Genomic DNA, 12429 nt, shown 5'->3' on the forward strand with positions numbered 1-12429 from the left:
CCCTGGGGATAAAAATATATGTTTATAAAAAATAAAAAAATTAAAAAAAAAAAAAGAAAACTCTCTTCCAGAAGTTCTCTTCCAGAAGTTCTCAAACTTTCTTCAATTTTCTTCACTGATTTCCATTAAGATATAGTTTTTGGATTTTACTTTCTTCATCAGTATGTAGCTTGTGCCTAATTTTGGCCCCCCATACCCTTGTACACCTCAGGTTTTGGAATACAACCTTTGGTATGGTTCCCTGGGGCTTCAGCCAAATGGAAATTTAAATCATTTCTTCCAAAATTAGTAGAAAAAAGCTACTATATTGCCTCCAAATCAGCAGATATCATGGATTAAACACAGAAACCATAGTAGGGAATGTTCAGTAATAGGGAATAAGAGAAATGGCCAGCTATACCATGTTTGGGACAGAAAGTCCTGTTTCTATATACATAATGATTAATGGCAGGACACAGAAGAAGCCACATCTTCAATTGCCACTGCATTTGAATAAAATTTAAGGACGTCCATATAATCAGTTAAGAATGAGGAATTAAGAATAACTATTTGTTATGGATGCATTACCTAAAGCTATACATGAGATACACAAATCTGATTCTGCCACTTATCAGCTGTTAACATTTAGGTTATCCACATAAGCCAATTCTATTGAATTGTCAGGATTCTATACGTGCATATAATACCTCCTGACACCATTCTCATAGTTAAAATGAGATTGCATACAAAGCATATATAGCATATATATGGAACATAGTGAGTGCCCAATAAATGATATTTTTAAAGCCACAGAGAATGAGCATCATGTCAACAGATTACAAATATATTCCAGTAATACTGGATATGAAAATGATTACATTCAGAAGAAACCTTATTCTTTTGGTTATTTTGAAACAAAAAATACATGCTAATATTAGATGAAAAGGAAGAAGCTCTTAGAAGATGAGTGAAGATAAAAGTACACACACACACACACACACACACAATTAGTTCTGCTCTGGTTCTCTTTACACACCATCACTGGAACTATGTAAATGGTGTTACCTGACACTAACTTCACTGTTTCAGTGTCAAACTTTCAAATAAATATTGACTGTTTATAATATGGTGTCTTTTTAGTGCACTAAACTGAATGTATTTTTTTTTTAAGATTTTATTTATTTATTTGACAGAGAGAAATCACAAGTAGGCAGAGAGGCAGGCAGAGAGGGAGAGAGGAGGAAGCAGGCTCCCTGCTGAGCAGAGAGCCCGACACGGGACTTGATCCCAGGACCCTGAGATCATGACCTGAGCCGAAGGCAGCGGCCCAACCACTGAGCCACCCAGGCGCCCTAAACTGAATGTATTTAAAATCAAATATAGTCTCAGAAACTTTCCCCATCCTCTCAATTCCATATGTCTCCATTTAATATCTCATTATAATTTTTAATTTTTCCAAGAAAGAAATAAGACTATTTTGAATCACAAGTTAACCCAAGAATCATGTCTTCTCCATTCTCCTGATCGTCCAAGTCCTATTTACTTTTTCCCACATGACAATGTGATTCTTAACCCCTCCATCTTTTATCTTTATTTTTAATCACCCCTTTGCTGCAACATAATCCTACTAAATATTTCTGCCACAGTCTCTGCCCTAGACACTGCATGCTTCTGACTGTTAACAGACTGATATTCCTAAACATATATTTTAGAAAAGGTCATGGAGAGGTTGCCTTAACATCTATTTCAGTAGAAGAAAGAAAATGACTTCCATAGGCCTGTTTGTCACTTTCTCTAATCACAAACACACCATAAATTCTTTTAAGGAGAGGTTCATACATTATTCACTTTTGCAAACTCTGTGCCACCTGACATATAGCCTGGCTCAAAATAAAAGTTCAAAATGTTTATTTGTTCAATAAACATTGAATAGGTCCATGTCATTACTTGATTGCCTGTTCCTATGTTATCATAGAATGTTTTCTCTCATCCTTATTTATTTTAGCTAAGTGAAACTGGAACATGTAACACAGTGCATGGCTGGAGGGAAGTTCAGGAAAGAAGGGGGGAAATAAGCCTTAGACATTGAAGAAGATGCTTCAGCATTCTCCTCTACTCCATACCTCAGCAATAATGATACCCACATATACAATTTATTAATGTCCATAATGGTATTCAGAAGTTCAAAACTGCATTTATGAAAAATAGTAAAGTTAAAGAGAGTTACAGAATTAAAATAGATAGGGTTCTGGCAGTACTCAATGGATAAAATCTAAACAAGAAGAAAACTCAGAAAGAAACCATTGACTTGTGTTACATTCAACGACCAACATAAAGCTATATAGTGAGTCAAATTTTCTTTTCTTTCTTCCAGGGATATAAATTTTATTATTCCCAGTGTAAGGCAGGTACATATAAGGACAGTTAGGAGAGTCATCTCAAAGTACAACTGCTATGTTCTGTTTGTTGTGCAGGTATATAAATTCAACCCTTTTAACTTTTTCCCCTATTTGCTTGACTCCCAACTACCTTGTTAAAGCCACTTTTACCTTGAACTATTGTCTCAGAGAAGTCTCCTAAATACCTCCCTACTTACTGAATGCAATCCACTATACAATTTCCCATCAGAGCTCCATGTGGTCCCATTGACTGAACTCTTTCACAAGACATTTTTTCTAACTGGAAAAAAAAAAAATGCCAGTAACATTTAATGGGCACACATCCCCTCAAAAATGATCCCAAAATACCTGGATAGTTGGTGAATGCTTTCAAAATGCAATTATAAAATACATCCAGTAGGAAATAAATCCCAGAAGGTTGTGGGACAGAAAAAAAATATACATCATAGTAGTGAAAGCATGGAGTTAAGACAGGATTTTGTTGTTACACTGCTGTTTGTTTCTCACCTAACTGATATGTGTTGGGGCCCTTAAGACCCTCTTATTTGTATATTCACTTGAAGGAATTGCAGGAGTCATCATGTAGTTACCTCATGGCTAAGACTTAGTACAGTGATGTTATAAGGATATAAATCACATAACAAGGAGAAAATATATAGGTGGAGTCTGGAGAAATCCATGTGCAGGCTTCCTTATGCTCTTTTCTTCCCATAGTGGCCTCACGAAGTATATTCTTCTTCCGCAGCAACTAAATACAACATGGGTGTGATGTTTTTACCCAGGGAAACCCATTAGAGATTCAGTGCCAAAGTATGTATTGTAGGGAGTCACATAGTCACCTTCTGTTTAACATGTGCCAAAATCTCAGGTTCCCAGAAGGAAAGCAAATGTTCAGCATAAATCATACTATTTGCACAAAAAGTCTAGAAACAGTGAACCATTTTTACCAGCTAACCGTTAACTGAAGGATCACCTTGCAAACTGCTTTTGTAAGATCACAATCTCTGTTTGTTAAGTTAACCATTTTCCTGCACACCCTCAGACGCAGATATCTAGACAGAGTGTATAATAGAAAAGTGTGAGCCTGAATGCATCAGAAACTCCTAAATCTTAGGAGGAGATGCATGGGGGCAGATTGCATTCTATACCCAACACCGAGCAGGAGAGGTGGCTGATGGAATAAATAAAATAGATGAATATGTTAGTGCATCTACCTCCCATGAATACAGGTGCACAGAAATCCTGTACATTTGGTAAGAATATGTGACAATTCTGACAGGAAATATAACCCATCATACACCTGAAGATAAGACAGAGATGCAACCATGTGCAGAAGTATTTAAGACCAAAGTGAGAACCAGCTTCCAGTGCTTGTTTCCAATGCTCATTCTGAATGTCCAGAAAGATCAGTCACATGTCAATGTATGCCTGGAACCAAATGTCATCAGCTATTTTGCTCCAGGGAACAAAACTTGTCTCAAATCCTACAATGACAGAATAAACTCACTTGTGCACAAAGACTTCATCTTGAGAGTTGATAGGAACTGGGGTGCAGAGCTGGGAAATGACTATTTACTAACCAAAGTAGGTGACTCAAAACTGAGGTCTGATATGAATGGACAAAATACCAAATTTGTTAAGAAAACTTAACATAAAGGAGATATTAAGTGACCAATCTAAGTTGTAATGCTCTCTAGTAGGGAAAGGTTGGGGAACTCATGAAAAGGATTTTTATAAAATAAAAAAATCTATACTACCTTTGCATATTTTTTGTTGTATGATTGTATTTTCAAACTCACAGTACAATTAATTGAACATGATACCTTTGAACTATCTTTTTCTACAAAGACATAAAATAGGGTGATAGATAATGACTTGAGTGGGAAATTTCCTTGTAGATTCATTGATTAGGAAGCCTCACATTTGAAGGGCAGTTTTGAGACTTGAAGGTCGAAGAGGACCTCATTATTCAAAGTTCCCCACTGAAAGTACTCTAAACCTAGAAACAACTAGTGCAAAATTCCCAAATGTGGAACAAATTTAGTCAGAGAAAGGAACTAAAAAAATTAATTTTGCAATAGTCTAACAGAGATGTAATGGTACATGTAAAGAGATTAATTAAGCATATGGAATTGGCTGAATGTGGGAAGAGGAAGGGAAAAAAGAGGAACCCAGGGTGCTTTCCAAATCTTTACTTCCTTTTATATGAGGTCCAAATAATTAAACCTATCTATTTGGCCAGTATATAAAAAATATAATCTATATGTTAGTAATGGTATTTTTAATAAAAAAGAGACTTGCAAAGCAACATTTTAATTCTGATCTCTTATTTCTTGTGGTTTTTATTACTATAAAAATACTTTTAAGCTTTCATATGAAAACTAGAACAGAACTTCTAATGTTCTTTATACTCTCTTATGTATTCATGTTTGTCATGGCTAGGGCAGATAAAGCAACTGCCTTAGCCCAGAATAAGCAGAAGTATATAAATTCAAAGTAGATAAAACAAATGCCTTAGCCAGAATAAGCAGAATTTTATAAATTCTACTGAGGTCTAAATCATTGGCCACTTTAAAATGTTTATGATAATGAAGGTATAATGAACAGATACCTGGATGAAATGTACTTCCCACTTCAATGAAAACAACCTCTTAATTGAGATGCAGTACATAGGCTGAATTAGTATGCTACAAAATAAAAAAGACTTTATCTTATTAAAATTATGACACGTTGCTTTCATTTATTAGCCTTTAATCTTGGAATATAGGTTTATTTATTCTCAATTATTTTCACTCATTTTGTGTAGGACTCGGATGATTTTCCAACTGTTTTAAATAAGACAATTGAACCCCAAACTGACTCTTTAATTCTACTGTCAACACAAACTAAAATACAAAGACATTTCCATGAAAAAGATGTAGTTACAGGAATGCTTGCTTTTTATCATCAAAACCCAAAAATATGAAAAATCCAGGCTTGAAACACTGCTATGACTGAAATCTTTTCAATAAAGAATACACACACACATATACTTTATTCTCTTATCCAAAACAATTTAATATTTTTACATAAATAGCTAATTCATTTCACATATATTCAGCCTATATTTTGTGACAGTTGCTGTATAGTATTCCAAGTGTTAAAAACAAAAGAGAATTTCTATCTATAAGGGAACCTGTGCACTAGAAGGAGAGTCTCAGAATTATACTGATTAATTCTATAAAGAACAACCAGTACTCACATGGGAAATTCTAGCCATTAACTTCTACATCTGGAAGAGTTTGGGGAGGGCTCAATACCTAGTGCAATTCTTTGAGGGAAATTCAGGTAGAACTCTTATCTGGGAGATGGTCCCTTTACACTAAATATTTCTATCATTGTAGTGCAGAATGAAAATGCTCCAGTTAGAGACAATAGGCATGTGTGGATTTGGAGATGAGATACAATTCCTACACCCAAATGTGTTCTATAAGTAGGAACTTGGAACACGATCTTATGGCTAAAGGTAAGAAGAACCCTACTCACACGCACAGAGCACTCAGGAGAAAATAAGAAATATCACAATTTTCTCTTTTTTCTACAAAATGCCATCTATCTATCTTGCTTTGATGTATAAAATGAGACAATATTAGCACTAATTTATTGACTACTGCCAAGTCCTTTGATAAATTTGTTAAACTGGTCACCTACCCAATATTCATTCTTCCCCTCTTCCTGGAAATCCCAAAGTACCTGAATTTTGAAGAAAAAAAGAAAAAAAAAGAAAACAGCAACTAAAATTTTAAAAACACCCAAAATACTGATGTTCACAGTTTCTTATACAGGTAGAGGTGAGCAGAATGAAGGGAGCAGCAGTGAAAGTGCTAGAAGTCCAGGAAAATTCTTTAAAATAGTTGAATTTCTGATATGAAGACATGTTACAGAAGCTGTCACTTGCTAAACCACGTCCTTTCAGAGCCTTGGCTGGACAAAGAAACAATTTCAAACTTTTCCAACTGTTTTCCTATTAGCTTGATAGTCCTTCTATGGCAGAGGATCTCCTCAAACACAGAAGAGAAATTTACACAGCTGTCCCCACTTCCAATCTTAAATCATTCCAGACTCTCTTTAGGCCTCAGCTCTTCTCTCACATCCTCTCTGTCCAGACTTCAGAATAAAATTGTACCACCCAGAGACTGGCCACAGAACAAGAGCTGGTACCAGAAACACATGAAGCCAGGATTAGGTGGGTGGGCAGGAAGGTAGGAATGGTTGGATCCACCTATGTTTCAGCACCCATGGTTTTAGGGTTTACTTTTAATTTTGTCTTAACCTTATCAAATGGAAACAAAGGAATCATATAGCCTGCATGGGTCAGTCTGAAGAGAGCCCAGCCCAGCCACTGATAAGACAAGCTTTATTAGTAAGAGCAGTAGGCAATGTTTGTAAGATGTTTAAATGTTCATCTTTTGGACCTAGTAATTCTGAAAAATTTAGCCAGATCTAAAAAACATCTTTGATACACATGCAGATTTTTACAAGAGTGTATCTGTCAGAAAAACTGAAATACCTATTAAGAGGCAAATATTTATAGAAGTTAAATACATTAATATATTGAAATAAAACATTTTAAAAGTTGTGTTTATATATATATATATATGTATATATATATATAAAGATATAAATAGTTTGAAGGAAACATTACATGATGTTAAGAGAAAATATGTAATATACTGATAAAAACATGATTTTAATTAGACATGTTTTGGCAAGAATTTATGTGTCAAAAATCATGTATAGAAAAATTTCTAACTGATGATACTACCTTTTCCCAAGCTTTCATTACTTTAATATAGGAAAAAATATGAAGGTCATTTTTTAATTCTTTAGTTCTAGTGAAATAAGATTTTTTTTTTCTGATGGATGTTTGAGAAAATAACTTTTAAAACAGGGCATAAACAGAAAATTTAGGAACATCTTTAAGTATGATTTTAATGAGTCTCATTTTGATATGCCTTTGTTTTTTTCCTTCCAATTTATGATTTCCTGTGGGCTAGCCCACAATCCCTTGTCTGGAAAAAACCTACTGCTGGGTGGTACAATGTGTTTGTGGGACCAGTATAGTCCCCTCCTTTGGGTTATTCCTTTCCTATAGTGAAGATCCTTCTAGGGCACATAACACTTCAGTTATTTCTAACATGTCTGGAATTCTCTTGTATGATTCTTTAGTAAGTAATGCTTCTGCTTGCTTTTACTTTAATTCCTTTCTCTGTCCTTTCATTGCACTCTAGTAGAGATAATAAACTAGGACAGCCCCCAAATAGCTACTTAATTCATGAGAACCTTCTTTACACTATTTCCTTCATCAATGATTTATATTTCCTCAAGAGGTAGAACTGCTTAGGCTGCAGTGAGTCTGACTGATATTTCCTTTGGAAGATATACTCATGTAAAATACTTAGTTATTTCCCTGAAATGGTTTTTTCAAGTTTAATCACACTGGGATGCTCTTATCTTGAAACTAAGTTCCCTTATTTTGCTGAATTGTACTCTCAGTAGGAAATACAGCTAGTAAAATAACTTCAGTTTAAGCTGCAACCTAGCAGTTTTTCACAACTTCCCCATTTCTAGAGGAAGAAGAAATCTCTTTACTTTCCCATTGTTATTAGAGAATCAAAAATCACAATCTATCAGAAGGAAACTCAGGTTAAACTGCTTTAAAAATGTACACTGTAATTAAAAACTCTGAATTACCATTGTAAGACTCACTGGATGCATGTCCATAAACAAGTTACTTGCACTCTATAACCTTTATTTTCCTCCTATGAAATTAGGGATCCCTTCCCTACAGGATTCCTGTGAAATTAAATAAACTACTTCAAGCAATATAACTGAAAACTAACAGGCCCTAAATATATGTTTGCTATTTCCCTAATATTTGTTAAATCATCAACTATATAATTATGTTCTTAGACCCACTCCCTAGATAATAATGAAATAAGCTAGCTCACATATCTCTCTAATCTACAAATCCTTGAAAGGATGTTGGGATTGTTGCAAGTTTCACATATTGTACTTTACTGATGATATAGAGTTATTGAATATCTGAGATATAATCAGAGAACTTAGAAGATTCTTGAGACAATGTTCTGACTATGCTGACAATTCCTCTATGGGATAACTAATACATTCACTTGTATATTCCACACATTCATTCAAGATGCATTTATTAAGGATACTTTGTTTTACATGTTGTTAAGGCATTAAGAAGTTTTACAGATGAATAGAAAAACCTTTATACTTTAAAAGAACTTATAGTTTATTAAAAAAAAAGAAACAAACATAGTTGTGTATAATGTAAATCTAATAAAATAAAGATATATCCATCATATAATGGGAGCCTGGTTGTAGCTCTGTAGGTATTTATCCTGGAGGGATCTGACCTTGAAATTTTATTGTCTGGGAGGAAAAACTTTTCTTCTACCCTCTTAGATTTTTGTTTAGGGGCCTGCAAATTAAACTGACAAATGGAGAATAAAACAGGTTTAATTACGTATGTAAGCAAAAGTTCACAAAGAAATGTGACTCAAGGAATCAGAATTTGAGGCTTATAAAATCTTAATACAGAACAGGACAAGGTTTAGGGACACTTCTGGGAAAAACAAATGGCTTCTTAGAAAGGGGGAGAAAGGGCACTTATGGAAAATAAATGAGTTTTTGCAAAGATAAATGAGCCCTTATGGTAACAGATGGGTCAAATGATAGCTTTGTGATAATGTCTGTTTGGATGTGGTGCTAACTTCTTTTCTCTGAGATTCGAATTGCTCCCTAGAAGTATATATGACACTGAGTTCTGCAAGGAGATACTGCTTTTAGGCAGATACAGGATTTTAGGAACTCAGATGTTTTCTACTCAAAAATATTTTTTATGCCATACTCGATTATTTTGGACCACTTGTTCACTATCTTTAAGAACAGAGATTTGAAAATTGAATTCAGAGGTGGAGGGAAAGATTATAAACAGATAATGCATGATGCTAGGGTCAGTTTAGTTTTACTGACCAGGGGATGAAGAAAGAGTCCTAGGTACTGTTAAATGAGAGCTGGACATTAGAGTGGTAAACACAGACTTTTTTTTTAATTTTTATTTATTTATTTGATAGAGAGATCACAAGTAGGCAAAGAGGCAGGCAGAGAGAGAGAGGAGGAAGTAGGCTCACTGCTGAGCAGAGAGCTCAATGTGGGGCTCGATACCAGGACCCTGGGATCATGACCTGAGCTGAAGGCAGAGGCTTTAACCCACTGAGCCACCCAGGTGCCCTGGTAAACACAGATTTTATTCAGAAACTATTCCAATAGGGGAAATGACAGCTCAGCATAGAACTGGGCTCAATTCCAAATATAACAAGCACAAATGGGGATTTAACCAAGATGCAGAGTGGGGTCAACAGATATAAAATTACAGAGAAATACGAGGTGGGAGGATTCTGTTTAGACTGCCTTAACAGGAGTTTCTGAAGGCAGGCAAGCGGATCAGATACCAAGAGTAGGAAAGAGGAAATTTCATCAGGCATCAAGGGAGATTAGATATCAAGGATGGGAGAGTCTGGGTAAACTGACTTAGCAGGATTCTTGCTAAAACTGAAAGGTGCAAAGACATCATGACCTAATTAAGAAGGGGGCTCAGAGGAGCCTGACGAAAGGTCAGTCAAAATGGGTCTATGTCCATATGAAAGTAGGGAGTGGGAAGAAATGGTAGCAGTGACAGATGTAAATGGCAAATAGGATGACATCCCAGAAATCTTGTATAGAGAACTTACTGCCTCTGATTTTCACTTCCTTTCTGTCCTTCTTCCCTTTCCTTTTAAAAATTTCTATGTTCCATTCAAATCTCAGCCATTGGTTTTTGCTATATTGCTATGCCTTCAGGCCGCAAATAATTTTAAATGCAAAGAATTATTTGGGAGAAAGTTACCAAACCTAGCAGGACTAACTGCTCTGATGAGGTCAGAGCCTTAGTGGAGAACAATATCGATCATTAAGGGAAAGCTTTGCTGTAGTTGTTCTTGAATGGACTGAATTGCTCAGTGAGAAGATTTCTATTGAAAAGAAGTTGTCAGAATTGCTCGAATTCCTCTTTCTTAATTAGGCCTTTGAATTTGAGCTATAATTTCAGACAAAAAAAGGGGGTAATGAAATTCTATAGCTGGGAAGGGATGGTGAATGGAATAAAAGGATAATTTTAAAACCTCATGAAAACAGAAAATAACAGCAATTTGGGGAGCTCACTGACATCATTTTACTGTGTCTAATTGGTAGGCAATTAGCATGCAATTGTCCCATCTTGGTTTTCAGAAAGTTTTTTTTCCCCCTCACACACTGGAAAATTATTGGCACTTTTTTTCCTCAGACTCTTCTGGCCTTTTCTCATAGGTCTTACTTTTTTCCCTTTAATCATATATTGCTTAGAAAGTGTATACATTTTCCAAAACAATGTTGGCAAACATAGAGTCCATATGTTTAAAGCTACAACTTCTTGCCATTTTGTTAGAAAACACAACTTGATGTTTTACTTGTTGATGCAGTAATAGTTGCTAAAATTGTGTGATTTTAAAAGTGATAAAAATTTTTTTCTGTATGAAATACCTTTCCAACTGATGCCTGAAATTCCCTAAACAAAGATTAACTCATTAAAGAGTGAAAACTTTTCAGAAATGCAAATGTCTCTTCATGGATATTATTATTATTATTTCTTTAAGACTTTATTTATTTGCCAGAGATAGATAGAGAGAGTACACACAAGCAGGCAGAGAGGCAGGCAGAGGCAGGGAGAGAAGCAGGCTCCCTGCAGAGCAAGGAGCCGGATGCGGGACTTGATCCCAGGACCTTGGGATCATAACTTGAGCCAAAGGAAGTGGCTCAACCAACTGAGCCACCCAGGTGTCTCTCTTCATGGATATTAAATAAAATCTGAACTTAGGATGGGCTTTCTGTTTATTTAATTAAAGAGAAAATTATCCAAAGACTCTTGCTAAAAAAGTAGTAAGACAGACTTTACTCAAAAAGGGCTATGACCATAAATATACAAGAGGGCTATGAGAATAGGGTTTTGTAGTAGGGGAGAGAGATAGGGCTGAAGTTTGAATACAGAAAGGAAAAGTGGGAATTTATATCAAAAAGCAAGGTGAAGGTCAGTGAATGGAAAATTACTAAGAGGAAACATCAGGGATAAGGGGAGATTCTAGCTAAACTAAGGGAAGGCAAGGGGATCACATATCACCTGGGAGTTAATAGAGGATGTGGCACTTAATCAGAGATTGAGGGTGACTTAGCAGAATTCCTGCTAAAACTGGACAATGCAGACACAAACATGGAAATCCAAAAGTCAAGGTCTACTTGAAAAAGAGCTCAGAAGACCTTCAGTAGAATTTGGTTAATAAGAGCAATTTTGTCAGTGTTCACAGAAGTATATTTTCAAGAATTTCCTCTCCTACTATAATGTAACTTTTCTGGATATAACAAAATATGCTCCCAAACTGAAGGTGAAACACACAGGGTTATACCCAGTTACTGCATCCAGCAAAAAGGCCTGAACCCAGGTGTACTATATGTGAACCTGATACCACTGGATCAATGATCACTGCCATCATTATAAAATTCTCACCGTGTAATGATAGAGGGGAAAAAAGATAACCTACATAAATCTTTTCTATTGCCATTTTCATGGCATGTGGTACAGATAGCTCTCCTTTCTCTGATCTAGAGTGTTGTTACCATTGGCAAGCTTGGATTTTCTCTGTCAACAACCTTGAAAACACTGTCAGCTAGATTCTGTATCAATCCTAGTGTCCTATAGTAGTCAATAACCAGAAATACTATTGACTAATTGTCCTGTAACATATAACTTATTTTTTTGCTATTTTGAGTCTCTTGGCAGTATCAGACCTAAACTAAACATTCCTGTGCTTGTACTTTGTGTCTAAGCAAAGTGAAATATTTGGCTAGAACAATAAGTCATGGCAAATTGCCTCTCTGCCACTTGGCTGTCCTCAGTGAAAAGTACTTTATGATA

Source organism: Mustela putorius, unplaced genomic scaffold, assembly GCF_011764305.1.
Source record: "Mustela putorius furo isolate JIRA1106 unplaced genomic scaffold, ASM1176430v1.1 tig00000281_pilon_pilon_pilon, whole genome shotgun sequence".
NCBI lineage: Eukaryota > Metazoa > Chordata > Mammalia > Carnivora > Mustelidae > Mustela > Mustela putorius.